Genomic DNA, 26,992 nt, shown 5'->3' with positions numbered 1-26,992 from the left:
CCCAGGTCAACCAACGAGTTCATACACATGACCAGAATCTAGGAAAAAAACCATCATAATATCATCTCAGTAGATGCAGAAAAAACATTTTCTCAACATCCATTCTAATATGTTATATATTCTAATTTGTATATTCAGCAAACTAAAAAATAAAGGAATCTTAAAAAAATTTCTTTTAATGTTTATTTATTTTTGAGAGAGAGAGAGAGCACAAGCAGGGAAGGGGCAGAGAGAGAGGGAGACACAGAATCTGAAGCAGGTTACCATTCAGAAAAAAAAAAATGTTTAACATGTTCCCTCTGTCACTTCATTTACCAAATTAAATTTCAAGAAAATTAAAGACCTAAATTTTCATTTATTTATTCATTTTATTGAGGGATAATTGACATTATGTAATTGACATTATATTAGCTTCAGGGTATACCACAAAATGATTTGATATTTGTATATATTGCAAAATAATCACCACCTTAAGTCTAGTTAAGATCTGTCATCATACATAGTTAGAAAATCTTTTTTCTTTGTATGAGAAAGTTAAAGATCTACTTTCCTTGTAACTTTCATATGTGCAATACAGTATTATTAACTATAATTACCGTGCTGTACATTACATCTCCAGGACTTAGTAAGACCTACATTTTATTTTTTAATGCTTTTTTATTTATTTTGAGGGAGACAGACAAAGGCTACAAGGAGGGGAGGTGCAGAGAGGGAGAGAAGAGAATCCCAAGCAAGTCTCCACATTGTCAGCACAAAGCCTGGTGCAAGGCCCCATCCCACGAACTGTGAGAACATGACCTGAGCCGACATCAAGAATTGGACGCTCAACTGATTGAATCACCCAGGTGCCCCAAGATTGTTATATTTTAAAATAAAAATTATTGGGTATAAAGATATCCAACTGCATGTATAACCTTGGGTGGAAGAAAGAAAGCCTTCTTAAACATCTTCAAAAAGAAAAAGCTAGAAAAAAAGCCAGAAATGAAACAACAGAAATAAAATAAAATACAAAAATTCTGAATAGAATAAAGCAAATGATCTATGAAATGCGAATGACACAAGGAGAAAATATTTTTAATATAGAAAGTAGGCAAAATTCCCTTAAATCATTTAAAAAACAAACAACACACACACGATGGGATATGAGTAAAGAGTAGAAATATATAATTCATAAAAATGTAGATACTATTGATTTATGAAATGTATGGAAAGATATTTGACCTCAGTGGTAATGAGAGAAATGCACATTTTGGCTGAACTAATTTCTCTACTGTCCGAAAAACCAACTCTGAGAGTCCCCCACTGTACCCACCCCCCCCCACACTCGCCAATAAACCAAATAACACAAATTTGTGAAGGGGATATTTTCACAGTAGGCACATCGAGTTTGGGCCAATGAATATGATAACTGTGCCAGGCACCTTACAACCACAGATAAGTTTCACAAAGCCAGTATCCTGAAGATCAGTGCCTCATAAGCTATGTTTGCCCCCAGGAACCATCACTATCTACCTGCAGCAAAGGTTAAGGGTATAGTAGTGAAAATCTACATTAACTCCAGTCTTCAGAGACCTTCATGTAAGCCAAAGAAATGTTTCTTGCTTTTTAAACTGCAACCTAGAATTTCCTAAAAATTTGCAGGTGTTCAGAAGCAAACAATAAAAGCCTGGTGGGGGCCGAGGGGGTTGGAACCACCAAAACTAAATTATAAGAAAATTAACATTATAATAACACAGGCATAGTAAACAGAATAAAATTTTAAATAAATAAAATTAATATCCTTAGAAAGTCCTTCTTACCCATAATAAAAGAAACATGTCTCTTTAATATAAACTATTTTGGAGCTTAGATATTAAGCATACATATATAAAATCCTTAATAATATATATTTCATATATTGTCAATTTCATATAGTTTAAATATTTTTATAATATGTGTAAAATATTATGTAAAAATATTTTACATATTTTTATGTGTATGTAAAATACTTAATGTATGAAGATACACACAGATATAGGTTCATAAATAAATGCTGAAATTTAAAAACACACATAATAATAAAAAGAAACCTACATAAAATATGAATTAGTGAGACTGCAGATTGAATGAAAGGATTATCAAAAAATCCTCAAAGAATGCAAAATGGTAAAAAAATGGTGAACAGGTAGAAAAGAAGACTGGCATAGATATGTACAAATATGTCCATCACATCACTCGTGTAACATTTAAAATGTCTTTTACGTGTTCAATTGTTAAATAATCTATGACACATCCCAATTTTTTAAATAGTGCATCCTAATTTTATTAAATATGATGTATTTAGCATATATTCTATTAAAATATGGTGCTTCCATTTTGATTATTACATATATCGCAAGAGTTGCACTCAGTTGTAACAAATGTTAAGTAAGCAGTGGCTTAAGAAAATTAGGGTTTTTGTTGTTCCAATTTTATCTGAGGTATGACTAACAAATAAAAATTATATATATGTAAGATGTATACCATGATGTTTTGACATACATATACATTATGGAATAATTACCATAATCAAACTAATTAATATAACCATCACCTCACATAGTTACCTTGTATGTGCGTGTTTGTGTGTGTGTGTGTGTGTGTGTGTGTGTGTGTGTGTGTGTAATAGTAGAGATCTATTCTCAGTAAATTTCAAGTATACATCAACTATAGTCACCATGCTGTGTACTATATAGGTCTCTGGAACTTAGGCACCTTACAATGGAAAGTTTATACCCTTTGACCAACACCTCCTCTTCCCCTCCCACTCCTGTGCCCCCCTCACCTCCCCCAACCCTTACTTAATCTCTGGTAACCCCATTCTACATTCCATTACAAGGAGTTCACATGTGAGATCATGGAGTATTTGTCTTTCAGGATCTGGCTTATTTGACTTATTGTAACATTATATCCTCATGACTTACTCCTTTTTAGAATTGAAATTTGTATCTATTGACCCCCTTCACTCACCTGGCCACCTCTCTGGCTCAGAAAACCACCAATCTGTTCTTTATATCATGAGCTCATTTTTCATTTTTTATTCATTTTTTTTTTTTAGATTCTACATATATATGGGAGATCAAACAGTATTTGTCTTTTTCAGACTCATTTTACTTAGCATAATGCCTTCAAATTCTACCCATGATGTCACACATGACAAGATTTTCTTCTTTTTTTTAATATTTTTTTATTTTTGAGAAAGAGGGAGTGTGAGCAGGGCAGGTACAGAGAGATGGGGGACAGAGGATCTGAAGTAGGCTCTGTGCTGACGCAGACAGCTCAATATGGGGCTCAAACTGACAAACCATGAGATCATGACCTGAGGCAAAGTTAGATGCTCAATTGACTTAGCCATCCAGGTGCCCCAAGATTTTTTTTTTTTTTTATGGCTGAATGATATTCCATTCATGTCTGTGTCACATTTTCTTATCCATTCATACATCAGTGAACATTTAGGTTGTTCCCATATATTGGCTATTATAAAATAATGTTGCAATGAATAGAAGAGTGCATGTAACTTTTTGAATTAATGTTTTTTCTTTGGATAAATACCCAGAAGTACAATTACTGAATCATATGGTAGTTCTATTTTTAATTTTTTGAGGGAATTCAGTACTGTTTTCCCGAGTGGCTGCACGAATTTACATTCCCACCAATAGTGCACAAGGATTTCCTTTACTCCATATCTTTGTCAACACTTACTATTTTGTGTTTTTGGTTTTGTTTTTGATAACAGCCATTCTAACAGGTGCGAGGTGATATGTCGTTGGGGTTTTGACTTGCATTTCTCTAATGATAGTGATGTTGAGCATCTTTCCATGTACTTGTTGGCCATTTGTATTTTTTCTTTCAAAGGATGTCTATTCAGATCATCTGCCCACTTTCTACCTGATGATGATGATGATGATAATGATGATGATATGCTACTGAGTTATGTGGATTCCGTATATATTCTGGATATTAACATTTATCAGATATGTGAGTTGCAAATATTTTCTCCTATTCAGTAAGTTGCCTTTTAATTTTGCTGATGGCTTCCTTTGCCATGCAGAAGCTTTGTAGTTTGATGAAGTCCCAGTTATTTATTTTTGCTTTTGTTGCCTGTGCCTCTGGTGTCCATTCCAAAAAACTATTGCCAAGACCAATGTCAAGAAGCTTTTCCCCCATGTTTATTTCTAGTCATTTTATAGTTTCAGGTCTGATGTTTAAGCAATTGATCTATTTTGAGTTGGCTTCTGTGTATGGTGTAAGATAAGGGTTAAATTTCATTCTTTGCCAATGCGTAGAAGTCTGCAAGCGTGGAATGTTAGGGGCACAATGTTGGCCATTCACTTAACCTTTCTCTCATAGTGGAATCATAGCCCTTCCAGCCATTATACCCATGTTTTAAGGCAGCAAGAAGGAGGAAAACGATAAAGAAGTAGAGGCAGTACCTGTACTGAGGAAACAAAACTTTGAAATCCCTAGCATATATCTATCTGCCTATACCTCATAGGCAAGGACTTTGCCAATGGCCATGTGAACTGCAAAGGATACTGGGAAATTTGATTGATTTTGGTGTTGTAGCTGGGTGTATTGCTATTCTCAGTAAAACTAGGATTCTATTATAAAGAAAAGGAATTGGATATTAAGTAGGCTTCTATCAGTTACTACAAACTATAAAAAAGAATGATAATGATCTATATAAATTAATACAATATACTGTGATCACAGAAAACATATGTATAGTATCATTGTATGTAAAATGAAAAAAAACCCTCAAAGTATATTTTTGTTTGTATGTGACTTTCTGTGTGTATACTTATGAAAGTGAATACACTAAGGCATTGCATTTCATTGCAACTTGGAAAAAAAACAGGGAAAAAACAGAAAATAATATCCTATGAAATGTCAAAGTTGGTATATATGAGTGAGGATAGTTTTTAAATATTAGTGCCTTTTTTTCCCATTTTTTTCTACACTCAGAATGTTTATTTTTATAATCAAGAAAAAAACCCAGCAAGTAGATATGTGTAAAGGCTGGCATTAGCTAAGAGAAGTTTTATATAGCTTAGAGAGGTGGGCAGCCAGAACAATTTCAGAGGACAAAATATTCTCTGGTGGAAAATCTATTTCCCTTGGGATTTTTCCATTGTTTTCTTACCCTGTTTCATTTATTTGCTTGTTTTATCAATTCTGAACATCAAAACTCTTTCATATTGAAAGTATTTATAAATAGAGATAGAAATTTAAAAACACCTATTTACTTCCTGTTTAATGAATTCACATTGATTGCCACTGTGCCAGTTTGATGATCATCTCCTCAGGCACAGGAAGTCAGCATTCTTTTCTGGAGAAAGCCAATATGTTATCTAAAGCTAATACTTTTTACTAATATCTAAATTAATATTTTAATTAATTTTTAATAATTTATCACAGAGGCTAGTCTGAACTTTTATAATGTGAGTGTTATTTCTCTCTCTCTCTCCTTTTTTATTTTTAGCCTACAGTTTAATTACCAAAGAAGCCGAGGCATGATCCTGGGATAGGAGATGAAATCTAATCAATCCATTTCCTCCCAAGGCTCATCTCCTAGGACGTATTATTTTCTTCCGGCCTCTTCATTTTCAGTTCTGCTTGTTTGATCTTTAGGCTCCTTATATCTTATTCTTCAATAAGTCAGAGACAAGAAAGTATATGAACTGAGGCCAAGGGGAGTATATCAAACATTTGGTGCTCTGGAGCTGCCATCTAATTCTTACCAACTCCTTGAGGTATTTACCTCAGAGCAGTAAACTGTGGGGAAAACTGATTTCTTTATCTGTAATAATGCCAGGTCACATTTATTTCACTGGATTGCTATAAAAAATAAGTGAAAGAGTTTAAATTAAAAGAATTTTAGAATATTAAAGAACATGAACCTTCCATCCCCCAAATCTCTTCTTTCCTAATAGTATTTGCCTATAAGATATAAGAGCCACTCCTGCTTCTAGAATATGCAAGAATTCTAGAAAATATTTTTAATTTCTTTAGGCTATGTCACACTTTAAAGCATTACCTATCATCTGGGTCACACCGGCTTTCATTAATCTAAAGGATCATCAGTTAGAAATATACATTATTGATTCAGGAAAATCATTTTCATTCCCAGGAAGAGGGAGGCTCTTTCTCTCTCCTGGTTAGGAACTTGCTAAAATTCTGACTCTTAAAAGACGCATTCAACTTTAAGCAGCACATCTCAAGATCAAGAATATTGGTAAAGGGTAAAAGTGGAAAAACTAAATATTTAGTTTCCTGATTTTTCTAATTTCATTCTTTAAAGAGGACATGTGCAGTGTTTTTTTCAGCATTTCTCTGGATAAGGGGCTCCATGACCTTAAGCTTGAGGCAAACACACACATCTGCCTTTTTTGATATTTCAGTGATGCCAAAGACAATGGAATACAGATTTGTATATAGTTCAGGTATGTTATTAGAATCTCTCTCTCGCTCTCTCTCACTCTCTCTCTTTTTAATTGTGATTAGAAAGCAAATTCAAGTCTTATTTTACCAAATCACAAGAATGAATTAACTGACTTTGAAACACAGCAATGCTGCACGAGGGCTTTTTGAAAATATAAATGATATAAGCTTTAGTTTGTCTTTATTATCAAAGTGAAATTATGTGATCATGATGCAGTTACCTCCACTGAAAGAAGACATTCCTTATCAAAGAATCAGGAAGTTCTACCTTCAGACAGGGCATACCTCTGCTTATGACTTCCTCCTTATCTTCAGAAAATGCAAACTGTATGATACTCTTCAGTATTGTCTAAGGCTCTTCATCCTCTTTTTAAAATTTTAATTCCAGTGTAGTTAACATACAGTGTTATATACATTTCAGGTGTACAATGCCATGATTCAAAAATTCCATATATTATTCAGTGCTCATCAAGATAAGTGCACTCTTAATTTTCTTCCCCTACCTCCCATCCTCCCACCCATCCTCCCACCCACCTTCTCTCTGGTAACCATCTGTTTGTTTTCTACAATTAAGAGTCTGTTATTTTGGTTTATCACTTTTTTCCCTTTGTTCATTTGTTTTGTTTCTTAAATTCCACATATGAGGGGAATCATATGGTATCTGTCTTTTCCTGAATGGCTTATTTCACTTAGCATTCTATTCTCTAGATTGATCCATGTTGCTGCAAGTGGCAAGATGATGATGATAATTATCATCATCATTTTTTTATGGCTGAGTAATATTCTGTTGTATATATTATACCACATCTTCTTTATCCATTCATCTATTGATGGACACTTAGGTTGCTTCCAAAGTTTGGCTATTGTAGATAATGCTGCTAAAAACAGACGGGCGCATGTATCCCTTTGAATTAGTGGTTTTGTATTCTTTAGTAAAATACCCAGTAGTGCCATTACTAGATTTTTAACTTTTTGAGAAACCTCCATACTGTCTTCCAGAGTGGCTACACTAGTTTTCATGCACACCAGCAGTCCATGAGGATTTCTTTCTCTCCACATCCTCACCAACATTTGTTTCTTGTCTTTATGATTTTAGCCATTCTGACAGGTATGAGGTGACATTTCATTGCAGTTTTTAAAAAAATTTTTTTTAAATGTTTATTTTTTTTTTGAGAGAGAGAGAGAGAGAGAGAGAGAGAGAGAGAGAGAGAGAGGGAGAGGGAGAGAGCACATGTGCGCGCACACATGCTGGGGGGGGGGGGCAGAGAGAGACAGGGAGACACAGAATCTAAAGCAGGCTCCAGGCTCTGAGCTGTCAGCACAGAGCCCACGTGGAGCTTGAACCACAGACTGTGAGATCATGACCTGAGCTGAAGTTGGACGCTTAACCCACTGAGCCACCCAGGCGCCCCTCACTGTAGTTTTGATGTGCATTTCCCTGATAATGAGTGATGTTGAGCATCTTTTCATGTATCTATTATCGATTTGTATATCTTCTTTGGAGAAATGTCTGTTCGTGTTTTCTGTTCTTTTATTTGGATTATTGGTGGTTTTTTTGGTGCTGAGTTGTATTATTTACTTATATACTTTGGGTACTAACCCTTTATCAGGTATGTCATTTATTCTTCTTCTATTCCATAGGTTGTCTTTTAGTTTAGTTGGTTGTTTCCATAGGTAGAAGCTTCCTATTTGGATGTACTCCCAAAAGTTTATTTTTGCTTTTGTTTCCATTGCCTCATCTAGAAAGATGTTATGCCAATGTCAGAGAAATTGCTGCCTGTGCTCTCTTCTAGGATTTTAATTGTTTCAGGTCTGACATCTAGGTTCCTAATCTATTTTGAGTTTGTTTTTTGTGTATGGTATAAGAAAGTGGTCCAGTTCCATTTTTTTGCATGTAGCTGTCCAGTTTTCCCAACACCATTTGTGGAAGAGACTGTCTTTTTCCCAATGGATATTCCTTCCTGCTTTGTTGAAGATTAATTGACTGTATAATTGTGGGTTCATTTCTGGCTATTCTATTTTGTTCCATTGATTTATATGTCCATTTATGTGTCGGTACCATACTGTTTTGATTACCGCAGCTTTGTAATATAACTTGAAGTGTGGAATTGTGATGTCTCCAGTTTTGTTTTTCCTTTTCAAGACTGCTTTTGCTATTCAGGATCTTTTATGATTTCATACAAATTTTAGGATTGTTTGTTCTGGTTCTGTGAAAAATGCTATTGGTGTTTTGACATGGATTGCATTATATATCCTGTGATTTTTATATCCTGGATTGATTTTATATCCTGTGACCTTACTGAATTCATTTATCATTTCTAGTAGTTTTTTGGTGGAGTCTTTAGGGTTTTATATATATAGTATCATATAATCAAATATGAAAGTTTTATTTCTTCCTCATTAATGTGGATGTAAGGCTCTTTATTCTTAAGCCATATATATGTTGGCTCTTGTGGTCTGGATAACATAGCTCTCAGGCAGAGCCACTCAACCAAGAAGAAAAATAAAATTAACACATTTGGAAATTTAGCCTTTAGTCAAGCATTCCATCTTGTTTGCTTTTCTTCAATTGTGTGGTCAATATTTACATTCTCCTCTCCCCAATAAAAGAAGATCTTAAAAATTGGGTAATACATTAAGATACTGAAATCTCAGGTTGAATTTAATTTCATGGTTAGCCTTTTCCAGTTGAATTTTAATTATAATCTTTCAACTTTTTCCCAATATAGGTCAGCAGTAACACCTCCACAACCAACATTTCTTGAATCAAGGTGAGCAAGAAGAAACTTAGAAGAAAGGGAGAGACATCAATTTTATGCAGTATACATAATTAATATACCATATGCCCCAAACAGAATTATACATTTTTATGATGTTTCACTTTCTTTTTCCACAAAATAGAATAATAATTCAAACCTCTTTCATAAACTTTGATAATAAATGACCAATATGTTAGAAACTAGGAATCACAGAACTTTTTTCAGTTTCCTTTTCTTACCCCTCCCCTGGTAATGGTTTCTTTCTTTTTATTGCATTGTCTCTCTCTAGCTAAAGATCTGCTATCCACTATTAAATTATCTTTCATAATTGAAATGTCAAATGAAACTTTTGCATCTAAATTGCAGATGGCACTTCTAAGCAAAGAAAAACAGGAGAGAGAAAGAGGATTCATGAATAACACACCCACGTTATTCCAACATCTTTCAGGGTTATTTTAAATATAATTCATTAACTCAATGCCAAGACAGTACCTTTTTGTTCTTCTCTGCTTTATATAGATACTCTGTCAAATCTCAGCATTGTTGTTTTTGACTTATTAAAAAACAAAAGTGAAAGGAAACCACTGTGTAGAAAAATTAACTTGTTTATAAAAGGAAATCTTAACATCAGATTGAGAGGAGAGATGATTCATGAAGACATACATTCACAAGGTACATTATAGAGTTCTGCCAAATTTCTAGCTATTTCATCACTGCTTGTTCACTAAAGGTTAAAAATAAAAACTCTTGATACGTATGGAAAATGCAAAGGTGAGAATGTATAGTTCTATTTCTAACTCTTTGATTTTAGTAATGTAGAAATAAGGTGTTCATTTTAGCTAGAAGTGAAAACATTGTTGGGTGGGTTAGGAGAAGATCTGAAACAGAGATAAGGATAGTAATGAATAAAAATCTTTTCATTGTGTGTGCATGTGGTCTAAATGTTATGACAGGTACAGGTAATCTATTGAAGTGATTAACAGCCCAAGCTCTGAGATCAGACAGTTGGACTGAATTCCAGTTCCCTCATGTCCCAGCTGTATCACATTGAGCACGTTATTTAATATCTGTACGGCTTGTGTTTTTTAATCTATAAAATGGATACACTAATAAGGCCTAGTTAATACAGTATTATTATATCAGTAGGCATTCTGCCTTGGTTTAATAGTTTCATTAACTATTTTCTGGAAAAAGAATCCCTGACTATAAAACAAATATTTAAATATTTCAAGTATAAGAGGGCAGATGTTTTGAGTTCTTAACAATACTGAAAATACTTCTAATACCTTCATTATCTCAAGCCTCACAAAATGGTGCCCCCTTAGCAATTTGGTGACTTCCCTTCAAGTTTTACAGAGAAAACAGAAGCCATCAGAAAGAAATTTCATCATCTTCCCACCATTAAATTAAAAAAACCTTCCTGTATTAACCCCCATTCCTCATCTTCCATCTTGTCTCAACAAAAGATATGACCATGCTTCTCTCCACAGAGAGAGTTCGCTTTAGCTCTAGATCAAATTCTCTCTCACGTTTTTAAAAGGTCTATACAATGTCAATCATCTGATTCTCTCCTGTGTAATTAATCTCTTTCCCTCTACGTATCACTTCTAGTGGAATATAAACATGCGCTAGTATCTTTCATGTTAAGATTAAACAAAAACGCTAGATGTTACATCTCACTACCTGTTTATATGAGTCAACTATTCACAGTCAAACCTCTTAAAAATGTCAACTTTTCCTCCATTTCCTCACTGTCATCTAACTCGTTAAAATGAGCCACTGCAATATTGCTCCTTACCCAACAATGCACCGAAGCTGCTTTTGCCAGGATCACTAGTGACTTTCACGTTGCCATATCCAATGGGAACTCTATTTATTCTACTCTGACATTCACACTCATTTAATACAGTTGACTCTTTCTCCTTAAAACTGTATCACCTCTTGCCTTCAGAGACACTGTGTTTTCCTCCTACCTCAGCCTCCTTTGGGTCTTGCTCTAATACCTGACCTCTCAACATCAGAATGTCTCAGAGTTTGCCTTCTACTCTATCTACACAACCTCCATGAGCAACCCATCCTCAAGGCTCTAATTACCATATTTAGGCTAACCCATCCCAAATTCATATTAAACCCAAACCTCTTCCCTGAGATCCAGACTCATATCCAAGAGTAGATGTGAAATCCTCACAGGATATCTCGGAGATTTCTCCGTATTGATGTTAATTTTAATCTCATGTTAATGTTAATTTCTCAGTGTTAATATGTCTAAGATGGAATCTTCCGTCCACTTTCCCATAGTAGTCTGGCCTTCCAGACTTCATCAAACGAGTGGCACCACTGTCTTCCTAGTACCTCAGACCAAGAAGATGTAATGACTGTCCTTAATAACTCTCTTTTCCCTGGCTTCTATATTCTATGTGTCAGTAAGCTCTGTTTATTCTATATCTTAAGCATTTCTGTAATTCATATCAACAAAAATTATTAGGAGAGAGCTTTCACCATGTCATTTCAATATTTTCAAAGGTTTTTGGTTTTTCAGTTGAAGATAATAGAGAAAAGTTTCTTTTTACTGTACTCTCAACCCCATGAAACCAACTAAAAACATCTGAAAGAAGGTAAAAAGAGAAATCTTCATTTGCAGTTAAATTATAAAATGTGAGGTATTTTTTCCACTGTGGGATATCTAGACCAAACAAGGAGGACATTAGGAACAGGTAGGTACAGGCTTAAGTTGTGAATAAGAAACACTTATCTAAAAACTAATGATTCTGTCCCAAGTGAGCAACAAGATTTGGAAGGACGAGAGGATTAACAAAGGTAATAGGGATGGTAAACTTAACGGACAGAGGGAAAGTGGAATGTAATGGATCATCATGCTGGTATGTTATTTTTCTGGTCTATGACCTGGACTGTTCACGGATGGATAAAATGGGGTCAAGGCAAGAGCAGACCCAGTTACTGCACACTACTTGATCTCAGCAACAGAGCTGGGACATAAAAGATTTGAGACATATAAAAACTGCCAGGACACGGAAAGCTGAGATCAGAGGTGTCCCAAAACAGAGGAAATCAGAGGTTTTCTAAGAGGGTTTTTAAGATGAGAAACCTACACCTAATAGTGTTCCAGCTCACATGACCTCCACCTCTACTCAGTTTTTCCAACTATGTTTTTTCAAATAGCTTCATCCATTAAAAGCAAAAGAACAAAAAATTTTTTAAATATGTATATATGCTCCAAAAAAAGTAGAGAGGGAAAATAAAAAGCAGACAGATGAAGAACATATATTGCAAAAGCAAATGTTGAACAGATTAGGAGCTCTGGAAGTAAGTCTCTATGGCTTCAAATAAATTTAGGCGACACTACCTCCCCATAAAAGAAAAGCTCACAAGAAACACAGATAAGGTAGTTGCTAAGACCACAGAAGATAATAGGAGCTAACTGGGTGCTGGAATAACACGAAAAGAGAGTAAAGAAAGTCTATATTAAAAACAACTAAAAATAGGCTCAAGATGACTTAACATATTCAGGTACATGCTGAAAGGACAGATGAAATTACAAATAAAGAATAATGGAAAATAAAAAATTTATAGAACTAATTATGAAGAAAATGGTAGACTGAAGGCTGATCTCTATGATCTACACATACATACTTACTGCTCATGAAGCAGAATTTATGATTAATGGAACTGAAAACCATGCAAATACCAAAAAAAACTTTTTAAATTTCAAATTATAGAAAAGTTTTAATCTGCATAACGAAAGAACACTCTACTTCCCAGATGTCTCATGAAAGTTTGTTTAAAGAATGATCAACACTAAGATATAATATGTTTTAGAACTTAGCTAAGGAAAGAATTTACCTGAAGAAAGAGGTGTTTGGTCATCCAATTAGAAAAGAAAGCGATGTATACAGGGAAAAGTCGGGTGGCTTTAGTCTTCTCTGTAGCTACTTTTCATGCCAGGAGTCATGGAAGACATAGCTACAAGGTGATAAGAAAGTAAAGTGTCATCCAATCATTTAAAACAGCTGAGTTAGGGACCACTGCGGGGCTCAGTTGGTTAAGCATCCAACTCTTGGTTTCAGCTCAGGTCATGGTCTCAGTTTGTGGGTTCAAGCCCCATGTCAGGCTCTGTGCTGGCAGCATGGAGCCTGCTTGGGATTCTCTCTCTCTCTGCCTCACTCCTCCTCACACTCTCGTTGTCTCCAAATAAATAAATGAACATTAAAAAACTAAAAGTAAGCAAGTATGTAAGTAAGTAAATAAATAAATAAAACAGCCAAGTTATCCTTCAAGTACAGCAGCAACTGACACAATATCTTAGAACCTAGACACCTCTGCACAAATAAACTACCATGTTTGTGAAGGAAAAATCTCAATATTTTAAGACAAGGAAAGAACTCAGTTTACTACCCATAGACTTCCTCTGAAAGAGTTACCTTACAATATATTCCAGCAAAAAGAAAAGAGAATTCATAAGGAAGAAGTGGGATGTATGAACCAATGTTGAACAAATAAAGCAGAAAAACATATTGTTAATTCTCTTACTTGTTTTAAGGGCAAGATAACTGATAGTGATTCATTCTAGATAATGTTAGTAAAATACAAGTAGAAATATGTGTAGCACTCAGCTTTTACTAGGTAGTATTGTGTTGTAAACAGCCTCAAACATCTCAGAACTTCACAAAAACTAGGGTTTTTTTCCCTACTCAGTTTCACGTGTCCACAGATTGCTCTAAATTTGGACTTCCATTGAAAGAGCTCCAAGATATAATGTTAAATGGCCAAAAAGAAAAATACAGAAAAATATGTATATTATGATGAAGAAGTATGTATAACAGTGCTGTACTGAAGATACAGTCTGTTGACTAGCCTTACTGGTCCACGATGAGGTAAGTACAGAGAAATAACTGGGAGATGGGAAGGGGCAGATGATTAACAATCTATCAGGGCTTCAAAACTGAAATGGAAAATCCATTCTCAGCAACCCTGCAGAGTCCCTTTTACCAAGTCTGGGCAATTAAAAGGAGCTGGTTCTGTTTGAGAGGGGATGGTACAGAAGCTATGTATTATCCCCAACTGAGGAGGAAAAAGGCTTTGGCCCAGAGTGTGGAACCCTTTTTTTTTTTTTTTTTTTTTTTTTAAGTTTATTTATTTTGAGAGAGAGTGAGAGCAAGAGAGAAAGAGAGAAAGAGAGGAAGAGAGAGAGGGCACAGAGAGATTCCCAAGCAGCCCTCACACTGTCAGCTCAGAGTCCAACACAGGCCTAGATCCCACGAACCAATGAGATCATGACCTGAGCCGAAATCCAGAGTGGAACATTTAACCAAGTGAGCCCCCAGAAGCCCACCAAGAGTGTGGCAATCCTCTTAAGTGGAGATAGAAAGGTGAAGGCTGCAACTTGGTGTTGGTTCAAGGCTTGACTTTCCTGAGTGAAATGTGAAACTGGCTACTGTATAGAGAGGGCAAGGAGACAGTGAAGAAAGAATGAGACCACTACAGCTTGTAGGTGGCAGTTTTTTTTTGTTTTTTGTTTTTTTTTTTTTTTGGAACAACGTATCTGTTTTAATTCAGATGACAGCAGTAATTCATTTGGACAACATGATTCATATAATGTGCTTCTCCTTCACCATAACCTCTGCCGTTAAGAAATGACACCGTTTCATTGGACCATCTAAAAGAGTAAGAAGTAAATCCTTTTACATATATGAGTACTATAATTTACCCAATGCAGAGAATTTTTATTCCTACAGGAAGACAAAGAACACATGTGCATTATTTTGAAAATTACAGTTAGTAAAGATCACTTAGTAAGATGCAAAATCAATTTAATAGGTCTGACTTGTGTATTTTTTTTTCTTTTTTTTTTTATTTTTTAATATATGAAATTTACTGTCAAATTGGTTTCCATACAACACCCAGTGCTCATCCCAAAAGGTGCCCTCCTCAATACCCATCACCCACCCTGCCCTCCCTCCCACCCCCCATCAACCCTCAGTTTGTTCTCAGTTTTTAACAGTCTCTAATGCTTTGGCTCTCTCCCACTCTAACCTCTTTCTTTTTTTTTTTTTTCCTTCCCCTCCCCCATGGGTTTCTGTTATGTTTCTCAGGATCCACATAAGAGTGAAACCATATGGTATCTGTCTTTCTCTGTATGGCTTATTTCACTTAGCATCACACTCTCCAGTTCCATCCATGTTGCTACAAAAGGCCATATTTCATTTTTTCTCATTGCCACGTAGTATTCCATTGTGTATATAAACCACAATTTCTTTATCCATTCATCAGTTGATGGACATTTAGGCTCTTTCCATAATTTGGCTATTGTTGAGAGTGCCGCTATAAACATTGGGGTACAGGTGCCCCTATGCATCAGTACTCCTGTATCCCTTGGATAAATTCCTAGCAGTGCTATTGCTGGGTCATAGGGTAGGTCTATTTTTAATTTTCTGAGGAACCTCCACACTGCTTTCCAGAGCGGCTGCACCAATTTGCATTCCCACCAACAGTGCAAGAGGGTTCCTGTTTCTCCACATCCTCTCCAGCATCTATAGTCTCCTGATTTCTTCATTTTGGCCACTCTGACTGGCGTGAGGTGGTATCTGAGTGTGGTTTTGATTTGTATTTCCCTGATAAGGAGCGACGTTGAACATCTTTTCATGTGCCTGTTGGCCATCCGGATGTCTTCTTTAGAGAAGTGTCTATTCATGTTTTCTGCCCATTTCTTCACTGGGTTATTTGTTTTTCGGGTGTGGAGTTTGATGAGCTCTTTATAGATTTTGGATACTAGCCCTTTGTCCGATGTGTCATTTGCAAATATCTTTTCCCATTCCGTTGGTTGCCTTTTAGTTTTGTTGGTTGTTTCCTTTGCTGTGCAGAAGCTTTTTATCTTCATAAGGTCCCAGTAATTCACTTTTGCTTTTAATTCCCTTGCCTTTGGGGATGTGCCGAGTAAGAGATTGCTACGGCTGAGGTCAGAGAGGTCTTTTCCTGCTTTCTCCTCTAAGGTTTTGATGGTTTCCTGTCTCACATTCAGGTCCTTTATCCATTTTGAGTTTATTTTTGTGAATGGTGTGAGAAAGTGGTCTAGTTTCAACCTTCTGCATGTTGCTGTCCAGTTCTCCCAGCACCATTTGTTAAAGAGACTGTCTTTTTTCCATTGGATGTTCTTTCCTGCTTTGTCAAAGATGAGTTGGCCATACGTTTGTGGGTCTAGTTCTGGGGTTTCTATTCTATTCCATTGGTCTATGTGTCTGTTTTTATGCCAATACCATGCTGTCTTGATGATGACAGCTTTGTAGTAGAGGCTCAAGTCTGGGATTGTGATGCCTCCTGCTTTGGTCTTCTTCTTCAAAATTACTTTGGCTATTCGGGGCCTTTTGTGGTTCCATATGAATTTTAGGATTGCTTGTTCTAGTTTCGAGAAGAATGCTGGTGCAATTTTGATTGGGATTGCACTGAATGTGTAGATAGCTTTGGGTAGTATTGACATTTTGACAATATTTATTCTTCCAATCCATGAGCAAGGAATGTCTTTCCATTTCTTTATATCTTCTTCAATTACCTGCATAAGCTTTCTATAGTTTTCAGCATACAGATCTTTTACATCTTTGGTTAGATTTATTCCTAGGTATTTTATGCTTCTTGGTGCAATTGTGAATGGGATCAGTTTCTTTATTTGTCTTTCTGTTGCTTCATTGTTAGTGTATAAGAATGCAACTGATTTCTGCACATTGATTTTGTATCCTGCAACTTTGCTGAATTCATGTATCAGTTCTAGCAGACTTTTGGTGGAGTCTATCGGATTTTCCATGTATAATATCATGTCATCTGCAAAAAGCGAAAGCTTGACTTCATCTTTGCCAATTTTGATGCCTTTGATTTCCTTTTGTTGTCTGATTGCTGATGCTAGAACTTCCAGCACTATATTAAACAGCAGCGGTGACAGTGGGCATCCCTGTCGTGTTCCTGATCTCAGGGAAAAAGCTCTCAGTTTTTCCCCGTTGAGGATGATGTTAGCTGTGGGCTTTTCATAAATGGCCTTTATGATCTTTAAGTATGTTCCTTCTATCCCGACTTTCTCAAGGGTTTTTATTAAGAAAGGGTGCTGGATTTTGTCAAAGGCCTTTTCTGCATCAATTGACAGGATCATATGGTTCTTCTCTTTTTTTTTGTTAATGTGATGTATCACGTTGATCGATTTGCGAATGTTGAACCAGCCCTGCATCCCAGGAATGAATCCCACTTGATCATGGTGAATAATTCTTTTTATATGCTGTTGAATTCGATTTGCTAGTATCTTATTAAGAATTTTTGCATCCATATTGATCAGGGATATTGGCCTGTAGTTCTCTTTTTTTACTGGGGCTCTGTCTGGTTTAGGAATCAAAGTAATACTGGCTTCATAGAATGAGTCTGGAAGTTTTCCTTCCCTTTCTATTTCTTGGAATAGCTTGAGAAGGATAGGTATTATCTCTGCTTTAAATGTCTGGTAGAACTCCCCTGGGAAGCCATCTGGTCCTGGACTCTTATTTGTTGGGAGATTTTTGATAACCGATTCAATTTCTTCGCTGGTTATGGGTCTGTTCAAGCTTTCTATTTCCTCCTGATTGAGTTTTGGAAGAGTGTGGGTGTTTAGAAATTTGTCCATTTCTTCCAGGTTGTCCAATTTGCTGGCATATAATTTTTCATAGTATTCCCTGATAATTGTTTGTATCTCTGAGGGATTGGTTGTAATCATTCCATTTTCATTCATGATTTTATCTATTTGGGTCATCTCCCTTTTCTTTTTGAGAAGCCTGGCTAGAGGTTTGTCAATTTTGTTTATTTTTTCAAAAAACCAACTCTTGGTTTCGTTGATCTGCTCTACAGTTTTTTTAGATTCTATATTGTTTATTTCTGCTCTGATCTTTATTATTTCTCTTCTTCTGCTGGGTTTAGGCTGCCTTTGCTGTTCTGCTTCTATTTCCTTTAGGTGTGCTGTTAGATTTTGTATTTGGGATTTTTCTTGTTTCTTGAGATAGGCCTGGATTGCAATGTATTTTCCTCTCAGGACTGCCTTCGCTGCGTCCCAAAGCGTTTGGATTGTTGTATTTTCATTTTCGTTTGTTTCCATATATATTTTAATTTCTTCTCTAATTGCCTGGTTGACCCACTCATTCGTTAGTAGGGTGTTCTTTAACCTCCATGCTTTTGGAGGTTTTCCAGACTTTTTCCTGTGGTTGATTTCAAGCTTCATAGCATTGTGGTCTGAAAGTATGCATGGTATAATTTCAATTCTTGTAAACTTATGAAGGGCTGTTTTGTGACCCAGTATATGATCTATCTTGGAGAATGTTCCATGTGCACTCGAGAAGAAAGTATATTCTGTTGCTTTGGGATGCAGAGTTCTAAATATATCTGTCAAGTCCATCTGATCCAATGTATCATTCAGGGCCCTTGTTTCTTTATTGACCGTGTGTCTAGATGATCTATCCATTTCTGTAAGTGGGGTGTTAAAGTCCCCTGCAATGACCACATTCTTATCAATAAGGTTGCTGATGTTTATGAGTAATTGTTTTATATATCTGGGGGCTCGGGTATTTGGCGCATAGACATTTATAATAGTTAGCTCTTCCTGGTGGATAGACCCTGTGATTATTATATAATGCCCTTCTTCATCTCTTGTTACAGCCTTTAATTTAAAGTCTAGTTTGTCTGATATAAGTATGGCTACTCCAGCTTTCTTTTGGCTTCCAGGAGCATGATAGATAGTTCTCCATCCCCTCACTCTCAATCTAAAGGTGTCCTCAGATCTAAAATGAGTCTCTTGTAGACAACAAATAGATGGGTCTTGTTTTTTTATCCATTCTGATACCCTATGTCTTTTAGTTGGCGCATTTAATCCATTTACATTCAGTGTTATTATAGAAAGATATGGGTTTAGAGTCATTGTGATGTCTGTATGTTTTATGCTTGTAGTGATGTCTCTGGTACTTTGTCTCACAGGATCCCCCTTAGGATCTCTTGTAGGGCTGGTTTCGTGGTGACAAATTCCTTCAGTTTTTGTTTGTTTGGGAAGACCTTTATCTCTCCTTCTATTCTAAATGACAGACTTGCTGGATAAAGGATTCTCGGCTGCATATTTTTTCTGTTTAGCACACTGTAGATATCGTGCCAAGCCTTTCTGGCCTGCCAAGTTTCAAAGGAGAGATCAGTCACGAGTCTTATAGGTCTCCCTTTATATGTGAGGGCACGTTTATCCCTTGCTGCTTTCAGAATTTTCTCTTTATCCTTGTATTTTGCCAGTTTCACTATGATATGTCGTGCAGAAGATCGATTCAAGTTACGTCTGAAGGGAGTTCTCTGTGCCTCTTGGATTTCAATGCCTTTTTCCTTCCCCAGTTCAGGGAAGTTCTCAGCTATAATTTGTTCAAGTACCCCTTCAGCACCTTTCCCTCTCTCTTCCTCCTCTGGGATACCAATTATGCGTATATTATTTTTTTTTAGTGTATCACTTAGTTCTCTAATTTTCCCCTCATACTCCTGGATTTTTTTATCTCTCTTTCTTTCAGCTTCCTCTTTCTCCCTAACTTTATCTTCTAGTTCACCTATTCTCTCCTCTGCCTCTTCAAGCCGAGCCATCGTGGATTCCATTTTGTTTTGCAATTCGTTTAAAGCGTTTTTCAACTCCTCGTGACTGTTCCTTAGTCCCTCGATCTTTGTGGCAAGAGATTCTCTGCTGTCCTGTATACTGTTTTCAAGCCCAGCGATTAATTTTATGACTATTATTCTAAATTCACTTTCTGTTATATTATTTAAATCCTTTTTGATCAGTTCATTAGCTGTTGTTATTTCCTGGAGATTCTTCTGAGGGGAATTCTTCCGTTTGGTCATTTTGGAGAGTCCCTGGCGTGGTGAGGACCTGCAGGGCACTTCCCCTGTGCTGTGGTGTATAACTGGAGTTAGTGGGCGGGGCCGCAGTCCGACCCGATGTCTGCCCCCAGCCCACTGCTGGGGCCACAGTCAGACTGGTGTGTGCCTTCTCTTCCCCTCTCCTAGGGGCGGGATTCACTGTGGGGTGGCGTGTCCCGTCTGGGCTACTTGCACACTGCCAGGCTTGTGGTGCTGGGGATCTGGCATATTAGCTGGGGTGGGTAGGCAAGGTGCACGGGGGCTGGAGGGGCAGGCTTAGCTCGCTTCTCCTTAGGTGATCCACTTCAGGAGGAGCCCTGTGGCAGCGGGAGGGAGTCAGATCCGCTGCCGGAGGTTTGGCTCCGCAGAAGCACAGAGTTGGGTGTTTGCGCGGAGGGAGCAAGTTCTCTGGCAGGAACTGGTTCCCTTTGGGATTTTGGCTGGGGGATGGGCGGGGGAGATGGCGCTGGCGCCTTTGTTCCCCGCCAAGCTGAGCTCTGCCGTCCGGGGGCTCAGCAGCTCTTCCTCCCTTTGTCCTCCAGCCTTCCCGCTTTCCGAGCAGAGCTGTTAACTTATGACCTCCCAGACGCTAAGTCGCGCTTGCTGTCGGAACACAGTCCGTCCGGCCCCTCCGCTTTTGCCAGCCAGACTCGGGGGCTCTGCTTGGCGGGCGAGCCGCCCCTCCGCCCCGGCTCCCTCCCGCCAGTCCGTGGAGCGCGCACCGCCTCGCCGCCCTTCCTACCCTCTTCCGTGGGCCTCTAGTCTGCGCTTGACTCCGGAGACTCCCTTCTGCTAATCCTCTGGCGGTTTTCTGGGTTCTTTAGGCAGGTGTAGGTGGAATCTAAGTGATCGGCAGGACGCGCTGTGAGCCCCGCGTCCTCCTACGCTGCCATCTTCCCTGACTTGTGTCTGTAGGTGGCAGTTTTAACAAGCAAGGGAACTTACATACAAGACTTGTCTTGGGTGGCCACAAGCGGAGTAGCTCTCCATACCCACCTGGAAGAATTTTAAAAGTTTACATGGTGGCCTGCACTGGGTTCTGTCACGTATTACCCTCCAGATGGTCTCAATAACGCATTTCTCTCTCTCAAGGCTACATACTTCAAACAGGTCCTGTTGTGCGTATGGTGGGCAGAATGCGCCTTTCAAGGACGAGGGATGGGGGAAAGAGTCTCTGATTGCCTGGATCTAGGTTGTGGGTCAATGAGCAGTCATGTACTTTTGATGACCTCCAATGCTTGGGTCCCTCCAGCTCACAGGAGCCTTGAGCTGGCAGGAACTCTGAAGGGGACAGCTACGGGAATGACTGTGTAGGATGCAAAGTAGGAACCTTGGTCTTGGGTACTCCAGTGATATTCCCATGGCTGAGGCTGAGAACATGTCCTGTCTGCAGCTTCAGCTGTGCCAGGGCCTTGAATACCACAAGGAGGCACAGCATCATGGCCAAGACAAGCAAAAGACCATGCCCCTTAGCCTTTTTCTTAAATTAACTGAGTAAACTTTGGAATTTATTTCCATATAATGGAGGAGTGATGCTGGAGATAGAGCCAACGTTGGCACATGGATGTTAAATCAAGATTTAATTCCATTTAGACAAATATAAAATGTGACCTATCTTACACTGCCAGTATCATGGAAACATTGGCTGATTTTCTTTTTTTCAGGCGTGATACTTGGCAAATTAAATTACTATATACTCAAACCTTATGAGATAACCATTATCATGAATCCCATTTTGTAGATGAGCGAACTGATACTTAGAGAGATTTGTCCAAAAATTTGCAGCTGGATTTTGGCTGAGGCAGAGAGGAAAAGGTCTTAAATATCAGTTTCAGATTGCTCATTTAGGAAAATCACAGTTTGCCTACCTTTTATCAGTGAGAAATTCCCAGTAAGTCTTGAATGCATTAACCTTCAAATACGAGCACTTGTCAAAGTTTCTGGCATAATGGAAGCATGTATTTAGTGGCTGCCGGTAATCTTATGCTTCAGAACCGTGAAAATCAACGGAAGAAACATGGGCTCTGAAATTAAAAAAAACAGAGCTACAATCCTAGTTTTTCCCCTTATTAAGTACATAAGTGTGTAAAAATTATTCACCACCAGGGGCTTTATTTGCTTCTTTGTATCTTCCCAGAATGATTTGAGAATAAAGTCAGATAAAACGTGTAAAGCACCCCGTAGAATACTCAATACTATGTAAAAACTCAGTAGCTCAATACGTGGTTATTATTTTTATTTTAGTTTGCTTTTCTCATCTGTTAAATCTAGATGGGGCTTCCATTAACTCAAAGGGAGAGCTGAGATATACTTTTAAAGGTTTATTGGTGCTGTAGAGAAAGATTTCTTGATTAATTAATATGGCAGTTTTCTTACCAATGTATTAGGTAATTCACATTTTTATTCCTGTAAGGGTATTTTGCGTGTTTTAGTTCAATAACTATTTCCTGGGCATTGACTGGTCCTGTGCTAAGTTGCAGGAATTTAAAATGGCTAGAAGTCAGAGAGCCTGACTCTTGATTTCAGCTCAGGTCATGACCTTGCAGTCTGTGTTGACAGAGCAAGCCTGCTTGGTATTCGCTTTCTCCTTTCTCTGCCTCTTGCCTTTTCTTTCTCAAAATAAATTTAAAAATTAAAAAAAAGGGGTGCCTGGGTGGCTCAGTCGGTTACGCCCAGGTCATGATCTCACAGTTCATGGGTTCGAGCCCCACATTGGGCTCTGTGTTGACAGAACCTGCTTCGGATTCTGTGCCTCGCTCTCCCTACCTCTCCCCTGCTTCCTCTCTCTCTCTCTCTCTCTCTCTCTCTGTCTCTCAAAAATAAATAAACATTAAAAAAAATTAAAAAATATAAAATGGCTAGAAGTTAACCTTACTTTCAAAGAGAGGACTCCTGAGTAGTAAGGAACTCGGTCCAATCATAAATTCCACAAATACACACAGGGTCTTCTTCACCTGTGTAACTCCTATGGCATCTAAGCACATTGGATGCACTAAGCTTAGGAATGCTGCTGAATTTAATTGACTTTCTGCCAGAGTCCCATTTCCCCACATCTTAAGTCCAAATTTCTCCTACAATATCTCATAGTCCTTTATCTGTGACATGCAAAGCTGTCTGGAATAGTTCCAGGGATGTTTTTATTATTTTTCTTATTTAAGCTAATGTCACTTCTCTAGGTTTAAATGTGCCATCCATGTCTCTACAAAACCCATTATCTATTAACTCTTTTCATATTCCAAAGAATTCATCTCTATATAGACCAAATAATAAAAATCAAAAGGGAAAGGTTAAAAACAGGAGAAGGTGAAGGGAGAAGAGAATTACAATAATGAGATACAGAAAACAAGTTCTTGGAAGAATTATCAGTGAAGACATAATTATTATGCGTTAACAGCCGATAGCTAGCATTAGTGCAGGGAAGCTGTCTGTATTCTCTAAGTACTTCAGACAATGTGGTATTCATTTATAAATTCTTGACAGCTCTTTAGATAAAGAGTGTATAATAATTTTGCAGCAATCCATTATCTGCCGGAATGTGCTTTAATTTTAGAGTTAGAATATATTTGAAATAATTTCTCCAAGTCCTAAACATACTTCCTTTCAAATACATGACCTACATGTAAAAGATCATTAAAAGAATTAAAATGAGTCAAAAAGTTCCCCTTTTCCTTCTTTGGTTCTTCTCTGTTCTATCTATAGGTCTTTGAACAGCGTTTCTGGTTTGATCAATTGAATCTATGTAATTGTTTTGAAAAACACATTCAGCCCTCAGGAAGGAACATCTACCATCATCCTGCCCAAGCTGAGGCTGCGTGAATGTGCTGAGAAATTCTGATGAGGAAATGGTGCAGCCCTGGACTAATAATTAATTGAAGGTTACCAAATAAAAGCACCTCGGTAGACAATACAAAGAGACAGCTTATCATATATACTCAAAGTTGAACTCTCAAGGTTTTTCAAAGAATCTAGAAATACCTGAAATTGGTTTTCTGCTTTTTTATGAGATGACCCCAGGCAGTCCGCGCAAGAGCAGCTTCTTCATTAGCTGCCAGGCAATCAGTTTTCCTCACATCCTTATCCTCCAAAATGCAAAAACAAACTTCACTGGTCCGAGAATGCCTGTAGGGTGTTTTTTTACTTTCTGCTAATTTTCTTAGAAATCTTGCTTTTTGAAGATTATATAGTGGTTATCTCCTTTACATATGAATAAGCTGCTATTCTGTTTGCAGCTAACTAAAATACCTGAATTGTTCTTCAAAATTCCCAACACAGTAAAGCAGCTCCATTATAAGGGCAAGTCCAGGAGGATTTTCTCAAAAGCCATAAAATAGTAATTAAGTATCACGTAATGACAAAAAAGATCAGGCTGCTGAAAACTATGAAGCAAGTTAATTGGGACTCATCATTTCACTTTCTGTTTTTACTTGCCTTTTTGGTTCAACCAAAAAGTAAACTCCACTAAAAACAAAAAACAAAACAAAACAAAACAAAACAAAACAAAACAAAACAAAACAAAATGAGGGTACCTGCGTGGCTTAGAGGGTTAAATGTCAAACTCTTGATTTTGGCTCAGGTCATGATCTCATGGTTTGTGAGATTGAGCCTCGCTGCTGGCTCTGCAATGACAGCATGTAGCATGCTTGGGATTCTGTCTTTTCCTCTCTCTCTCTGCCCTTCCCTTACTCATGCTATCTCTTTCTCAAAATAAATAAATAAACAACAACAAAAAATAAGACTTAAAAAACAAAATGAAAAGTAGTAGTGAGATAGTAGGATAGGGTAATCATAAGTGCAACATGCATGAGGCATCTTCTTATGTTCAACTAAACATTCAGACTCACAGGACAATCACAGGCCCCATTAGCTTTAGTCAGCTCTGGAAGGTAGAGGATGGAACCACAGCTTGCTAGCAGGGAAGAGTGGCATTAGGCTGATTCTTTGGGAGGAGTCCTTATAGTGTCCACTCAACCATCCAGCAGTGGTCCTCTTTTCTCTCTCACCTCATCCCTGTAAGAGAAAAATTGCACTGGTCACTTGTTGAAAATAGCATGGAAGACTTTATTCAAGACTATTGCAACAGGGGAGATAGAATGAACTCAACTCCCCTGAAATAAAAAAAAATGAGAGGATTAGAAAAACTTTTTTATTTGAGTGTAGTTGACACACAAGGTTACATGAGTTTCAGGTATACAACATAGTGATTCAACAAGTTTATACATCATGCTACGGTACAACTGTACCTACCTTCTATCACCACACAGCGCTATTACAATATCACTGACTATATTCCTTATGCTTTGCCTTTTACTCCTGTGATTTACTCATTCCATACCTGGAAATCTGTATCTCTCACTTCCCTTTACATTTTGTCTGCCCCAATCCCTCTCCCCTCTGGCAGTCATCATGTATTTATAGGTCTGATTCTGCTTTTTGTTTGTTTATTCATTTGTTTTTTTTTTTTTTTTTTTTAAGATTCCACATATCAGTGAAATAATATGGAATTTGTCTTTCTCAGTCTGACTTATTTCACTTTTCATAATACCTTCTAGGTCCATCCATGTGGTCGCAAATGGCACGACCTCATCCTTTTTTATGGCTGTCTAGTATTTCATTGCACATATATATCACATCTTTATCCATTCATCTACTAATAGACACTTAGGTTACTTCCACATTTTGGCTACTGTAAAAAATGCTGCAATAAACACAGGGTTTGCATATATCTTTTCGAATTAGTGTTTTCATTTTCTTTGGGTAAGTACCCAGTAGTGAAATTATTGGATCATTTGGTATTTCTATTTTTAATTTTTTAAGGAACCTCCATGCTTTTTTCCATAGTGGCTGTACCAATTTACATTCCCAGCAACAGTGTACAAGGGTTTCTTTTTCAAAGGTGTGAACATTAAAAAAAATTTTTTTTTAACATTTATTGATTTTTGACAGAGAAAGAAAGACAGAGCATGAGTGGAGGAGAGGGGCAGAGAGAGAGGGAGACACAGAATCTGAAACAGGCTCCAGGCTCCCAGTACAGAGCCTGAGGTGGGGCTTGAACTCACAGACAGTGAGATCATGACCTGAGCTGAAGTCAGATGCTCAACCAACTGAGCCACCCAGGCACCCCCTCAAAGGTGTGAACATTTTTAAACACTGGGGTGAGCTAATGAGAGAGTATTGGAGGACTTTAGCAGAGAGGTTAGTCAATGTGATTAGGCCATACTATTTGTTCTCTTTTGCTAGTTGCCACTTAAAGCTCACTGAGGTTAGATTCCTACCCGTCCAAAGAGGCTGGGGACAGGGGTCCTATCTTTCTTGATGATTACATTCCAAAGGGAAGGCTTCCAGGTCCTGGAGCAGACATTTCTAGGTTATAGAATATTTACATCTCAAAGAGGCAGAAGAAGAATTTACAATTCTAAGTGTTCTAATGTTAATGCTCTAAGAATAGGGAAGTCAAGGGCCTATAGTCAAGTTTAGTCAGCTGAGGGGAGTGGTAAAGCCACCTTGTTCACCCTCAGGGACAGTTCAAGTACAAGGAATGAAATACAATGGCTTAAAAGCTCCTTCCCCAGAGGATCTGGATTTCTGGAAAAAGTCCCATACATCCCCACAAGGGACATGTCTAACTACAAGAATCACCATATTCCGGGAAGCCCAGCGTTATGGCTCCCTAACAGATCTTTATGATTTTTCCAGTCAAGATACAATTTACCAATGCTTCCTAATAACACAATTGTCATTTTATCTTTATTGGGTTTCCAGGGAATAAAAAGCCAGAAATTTAACTGGGAGTCAAAATCTTATGTAGAAAAATGGACTTTTGTTATTCATCACTCTTAACAGGTATCACAAAAATGCTATATTTTACTTCTTTGCTTTTTCTA

At 37.5% G+C, this 26,992-nt stretch overlaps 1 long non-coding RNA gene across 1 annotated transcript; it reads right to left on the bottom strand.

The window, feature by feature from the left end:
• On the bottom strand, nt 1-25,094 carry LOC122200274. Its single transcript, XR_006193772.1, has 4 exons — nt 24,953-25,094; nt 21,980-22,135; nt 13,080-13,199; nt 1-38 (listed from the first exon to the last, which is right to left on the bottom strand). It is a non-coding gene; the product is annotated as an uncharacterized LOC122200274 (long non-coding RNA).
• Nucleotides 25,095-26,992: the final 1,898 nt, after the last annotated feature.

The sequence above is a fragment of the Panthera leo genome, chromosome A1, assembly GCF_018350215.1.
Source record: "Panthera leo isolate Ple1 chromosome A1, P.leo_Ple1_pat1.1, whole genome shotgun sequence".
Lineage (NCBI taxonomy): Eukaryota > Metazoa > Chordata > Mammalia > Carnivora > Felidae > Panthera > Panthera leo.
This window is presented reverse-complemented; position numbering and strand designations above follow the sequence as displayed.